This window comes from Quercus lobata, chromosome 10 (assembly GCF_001633185.2).
Source record: "Quercus lobata isolate SW786 chromosome 10, ValleyOak3.0 Primary Assembly, whole genome shotgun sequence".
NCBI lineage: Eukaryota > Viridiplantae > Streptophyta > Magnoliopsida > Fagales > Fagaceae > Quercus > Quercus lobata.
Window position 1 is genome coordinate 55378120 of NC_044913.1, and position 6030 is coordinate 55384149.

Consider the following 6030-nt stretch of genomic DNA (forward strand, 5'->3'; position numbering starts at 1 on the left):
CAATTTGGAGGCCATGATCATGCTGAATTTGTTAATGTTGACCATGGTGAGCCACATGAGGTAGATGATGAGCAAGTTTGTGCTAGGAGGGCTGGCAAAGCGCCAGTTGTTGATGACCAAGTTGAGGAGAGTAGTGAGGGTAGTGAGGGCATTGAGGGTAGTGAGGGCAGTGAGGGTAGTGAGGATGAGAGGAGTAACTTAGAAGAAGAGCCAGAAGGTATGATGGTAGCTTTATTGCTTGTTGAATTAATTGTAGTTAATGGTAGCTTCATTGCTTGCTGAATTACATGATTGTGCTTTGCAGGGGTTGGTGAACACCTTTGTTGACAATTGGCCACAGTACGAGCACAGGATCTGCTGCAGACATTTATACCAAAATTTGAGGAAAAATCATCCTGGTGTCCTTATTAGAGACCTTTTTTGGAAAGCAGCCAAGGCTACCTATCGGCAAGCATTTGAGATGGCAATGAATGAGCTAAAGGAGGTGGATGAAGATGCATTCAAGTGGCTGCAATCTCTGTCACCAACTATCTGGGCTAGGCACATGTTCAAAAGTGATGGCCAAAGTAACACAGTCTTGAACAATATGTGTGAAAGCTTCAACAGCACGATAGTTAAGTTCAGGAGCAAACCTATAATCACCATGGTATGCATAATTCTCCCTTTCATGTGCATTATGATCCATAGACCTATGTAATTCATGAATGATTAATTCTCCCTTTCTCTCTATGTGCTTGCAGCTTGAGTGTATTAGGCTATATCTGATGACTAGATTTCAAGCAAACAGAGAAATGATTATGAAGGTGGAATCTGAGTTGTGTCCTAAGATAAGGAAGAGGCTGTACAATGAGAAGTTGGCATGCAGCAAGTGGATAGCATGTTGGGCTGGTCGTATGAAGTTTGAAGTGAAGAATGGGCTTGAGAGTTTCATTGTGGACTTGGAAGAGAAGCAATGCAGCTGTAGGAAGTGGGACATAGTTGGCATACCATGTTGCCATGCCATTTCTTGTATATTTTTCAACAGAGAAGATGCTGAAAAGTATGTCAATGCTTGCTACAAAAGGACTACCTACATTGATTGCTATGAACCCATTATAGAGCCCATCAATGGTCAGAATATGTGGGGACCTAGTGGACTGCCACCTGTGCAACCCCCTATCAAGAGGAGACCTCCTGGCAGGCCTAAGAAGAAGAAGGCACTGGAGCCTGATAAACCTAGAAGTCACAGAAAAAATAGAAGCCTAGGCATCTCAAAACAATGCAAGTTATGTGGGAAATTAGGACACAACAAGAGGAGCTGCAAGGGAGAAGTAGGAGGGAACTCCTCCTTGCTTGGGAGTGCATCCCAAGCCAGTAGGACCACTAGGAGGGTAAATATACACTTTGACTTAGATATCCTCATTGTTTTGTTTTTCAGTTGGCAAACTATTAATTGTTATTGTGCTTGTGCTTGCAGGCAGCCAAGGATGCTCAGCCAACAGTACATAGGGCACAACCAAGCTCTAATGATGATGTGACCACAAGTGCACCTCCACCCCCACTAATAACCAGTCCAATCCAAGACCAAAAAGACAGAGGAAGAGAAGTGCAGTCACTACTGAAACCTTGAATGCAACTGGGAATGCAGCAAGATATATGGCAGCAATGAGATCTGCTAAAAGATAGCAAACTGAAGCAGGACCTTTTTTTTTTTTGTGCTATATGTTGAAGCACTCTTCATATGTTTATGTAACTGTTAGAACAATTGGCATATGTTTATGGGCTGACCAAGTCCTTTTTTGTATGAATGTGCTTGGTAGACTTTGTCCCATATTTTGTAATTATTGTGGTACACCAAAAACTATCATTGGTGTTAAATATTTTGTAATTATTCTCCCATTGTTATGACGATTCAGCTTCCATTATTCAGATTTGCTGGTTTTTAGCTTTGGTTTTTAAAAGGCTTAAACTCAAATTTGCTGGTTTTCAGCTTTGCTGGGCAGTTTGGTGATTATGCAGGTTTGGTGAGCATTGGAGTTTAATGTGCTGGGCAGTAGCCAGTTTAATGTGTAATGATGTATGATGTATGAATTAATGTGTAATGATGTAATGATATATGTATGAATAAATGTATATTATACAAGTTTGGTAAATTATGCAGGCTGCTGGTGTGCTAAATATGTTACAGTCAGCTCCTTCATTTTGAGTGATGCTAAATATTTTGCAGTCAGCTCCTTTAATACATAAAGAGCTGCCTCTTTTATTTTGCAACCAGTTGCTCTCTAAATTGCTGTCAAATTGCAGTATCAAATTGCTGTGTCAAATTGCTGTTTCCATTCAAAATTGCAGTGTCAAATTGTTGTCTAAAACAGGATGCTTTCTCAAATTGCACAGTTAATATCAAAATTGACAGTTGATGCACAGTTAATATCACAAACTGCTTTGGCACAAACACTTAACAACAATGTAATAAATTGGTACACAAATCATAGATTAATTAAAAAGACCATATTCCATTGCTAAAGTCTTGGATTGCAAAGAGAATTACACCAAAAAATCAGGCCTTTTCCCACTACTACATACCAACAAATTCCAACACAAATTATGGCCTTCTTCCACTAATACATACACCAAAATTCAGGCCTTTTGCTACTAATACATACAACAAAATTCAGGCCTTTTTCCACTAATACCTACCCACCTAATGACCCATTCCCCCCCCCCCACCTATTTAGCCAACCAGAAGAAGCATAAAACAAAGTAGCATCCCACTTATCACCAGAGACAGCCCCAGGCAAATAAGCAACCTCTTCTCTCTCTTCCTGTAGCCTACAATGGCAGCTTCAAGGGTCAAAATCCGTTGCCTCTGCTCCGGAATCAGCACCTTGCCACGCTCGCAAATTTCATCATCAAAGCCACTGAAAAAATTTACACTTGCGTCCAACCTGACACCCAAGGGCCAGATAAATGATGTTAAATGAACAACCAGAATCATGAAAAACAATAACAAATAGTATTAGCAAATACTACCTTACCAGAAACTAAAATAGTATTAGCACAATGTTCTTGTATTAGCACAATTTATATTGTCAGCAACAAGTTGAGTTTTTTTTTTTTTTTTTTTTTTTTTGCTTAAATTTTTTAAATTTTTTATTTATTTAAGAAAACAAATTCTGGGTTCCCAAGACAAGAAAACCAAGTTGGGTTTTCTCTACGAATTAGCAAAAAAAAATTGGTTGTCAAATATTATGAAGCTGTGTTGGTTTAAGATCAAAATGACGGTCTTAGCGAGACAATAATGAACACTAAGAGAAATAAAAGGTCTGTAAATGAAAGAGAGAGGGGTTAAAGGGAACCTGAAGTGCTTCCAAAGTTAAAAACCCAGAAATTTAAAAACATTACAAAGAGAGATACTACCTTACCCAGTAATTTGGACAACCGTAGAACCTTCTTCTAGGGTTGTCAGATGTCCACGAAACGACCACAACAGGTTTCTCCGAGCAGAAGCATCGGGCTGGGCCCCTTTTCCTCAAGCTTCCACTCGATGACATCGAGCTTGAATCCATGGAAAGCAGTTGATTTCGGCTGTGTGGTGAGCGAGGAGCAATTGATTTGAAGGTGTTTTTGAGTTCGTGACTGGTGAGGGACTTCAATCCGTGTGGTGACTGATGAGCGAGGAGTTGAGGAAATTTGGGGGTTAGGGATTTCTATTTGGGTGATTTGGGGTTTTGCTTGGGTTAGGGATCGTCACGTGAGTGGCACGTGACTAATAAGGGTGGGAATAAATAACAGTAGTAAGTCAGGTTACTGTAGACCCATTATTTTATTATTGATTATCAATGTCGTTTGCCACATCAGCAATATCCGTTTATGATGTAACGGTAGGGACCAAAATGAAACCGTTTTTCAGGAAATGGACTAAAAGCGGTAAAAAAAAAAACTTAAGGACTAAAACGGGAATCGGCTGAAAATGTAGGGACCAAAATGTGTTTTTCGCCTTAATTTAATTGAAGATTATCAAATGTAATTTAATTTCAATTTGTTTAATTGTGCGTTATTTTAGTCCAATAGAATGATGAGCTTTAATTGGTTTCAACTTTACAATTAAAAACCAAATTTGTAAGATATTGTCTTCAATATATGAATTTAGATAAAAAATTTCATTAAAATTTCATTATTTTTCCAAATTCTCGTTAACGATGAAGAGAAAATATTTACAAAAAAATGCATATAAAACCAGCCCTAAAGAAGGAATTTGGTGTTCCTTTACCCTTAATTTGCAGAGATTCTAGATGGTGAAAACGCGTTGGGAAAGACAAGCTTAACTTGCAAAGAAATACCCCAATGCTATCCTGGTTCTTTCACTGAAATTTTCTTTGTTGGGAACGATTATATATATATCTCGTTCCTTTTGCCGTGGTATTTAACATCTGTAGAATTTGCTTAAGTTCAAATGTGCAATATGGGTCTGGCTAATATAACCCTTCCTATTTTTCTGGTTTTTGTGGTTGCGAGCTCTGCGTTTTCTGATTATCCTCCAAAAAACCCAGATATGATCTCGAGGGACCAATTGGTTTCTCTGCCTTATTCAAAACTTGGCGTGGCATCATATCACATGCATATGCACGTGCAGTCAGAACTTTCTAAACGAACCCTACCATTACTTGTGGGTGGCAAGGGTGATGAAGGTGGAGGCCTAGGTTTCCTAGAACAGCCTTTATTGGCATGGACGGCAATAGCAGCTAATACTGGTGCTGTGGGAAGAGGCAACAATGGAAATAGGAACCTGCTGGGACCAAAGAAGGTTCCTAGCGGCCTGGTGATCATGCTGATTTTGCTGAAGATCTTCGGAGAACTTGGTTTTCTTCAATCAAGAAAAGAAACACGTGCTGTGAATTCATGGGCAACCATGAGTTTCTTCCAATTGAGCTTCAAGGAGTATGATGATATATTGCAGTGTTTGGAAGGGAGCCCGGAGCAGCATCCTAGAGTTGTTGTACTTGGCAGTGTTGATAAAGGCAATGGCGGGGCTGAAGGAGTTCTAAGAGAAAATTGGAGCTCACAGGACTTGATGAGCTTTGAAGGCAAAGGGGGAGGCAATGGCACCGGTGGAGATGGACCCAAAAGATTCGGTGACTCATGCTTCAAGTTACTCTCGATGGTCTTCACTGATCTACTTTTTTACCCACATCTACAACCTTTGTATTCTGATTCTAAAGATGGGCTTATTGAAGCTACTAATTGCTTTGTTGAAGCCACTAATTACCATGTTGAAACCGGAGGAGGGAGTAATAGCGGAGAGGAAGAGGAAAGTGGAGGTGGAAGCGCAAGTGTTGGGTGAGATGAAGATGGAGAAGGAGGTGATGAGGAAGGCATAGGTGGAGAGACCGATGGAGGAGTGGGTGGAGGGAGAGATGGAGGTGGAGAAACTGGTGGAGGAGTGGGTGGAGGGAGAGGTGGAGAGACTAGTGGAGGAGTGAGTGGATGGAGAGGCGGAGGCGGAGGCGGAGGCTAAGGTGGAGGTGGAGGGGGAGGTGGAGATGGAGGCGACTTAGAAGGCGGAAGTAGAGGTAGGAACTATAGATCACCTGCGGACATAACTGAACTAATCAAGACGTACATCACAGTCGCAACCCAAACATCTGCTTCTATCATTTCCTTCCATTTCAATGGCGAATCCTCTGTCAACAAGGTCTTCCTAAGTTGTCTTGTGATTAGTAACATGGTGGGTTACCTTTGTTGTATCGCTTCTGTCTTGCTAGTCCGTAGAAGGCCACCAATTGCAGAAGTTTTCGAAGGGATAGGATTTGCTGCTATTGCCACAGGGTTCTTACTAATGACAGCTATGTTCCTCCCCAATTATCTTTGGATTGTTGGCATAGCTTGTGTTGCTTTGCTTTTGGTCGTTGCCCTGGCATTCATGATCCGACATTGAAGTCAGGATGGAGAATGCTGTAGCCTTAGCCTACAAGCACTTTTATTTGTGCTATTATGTTCTATAGGAGCGTTCTTTCACTAGCTGAAGAATGAAATAGTGATGTCAATTTTGAA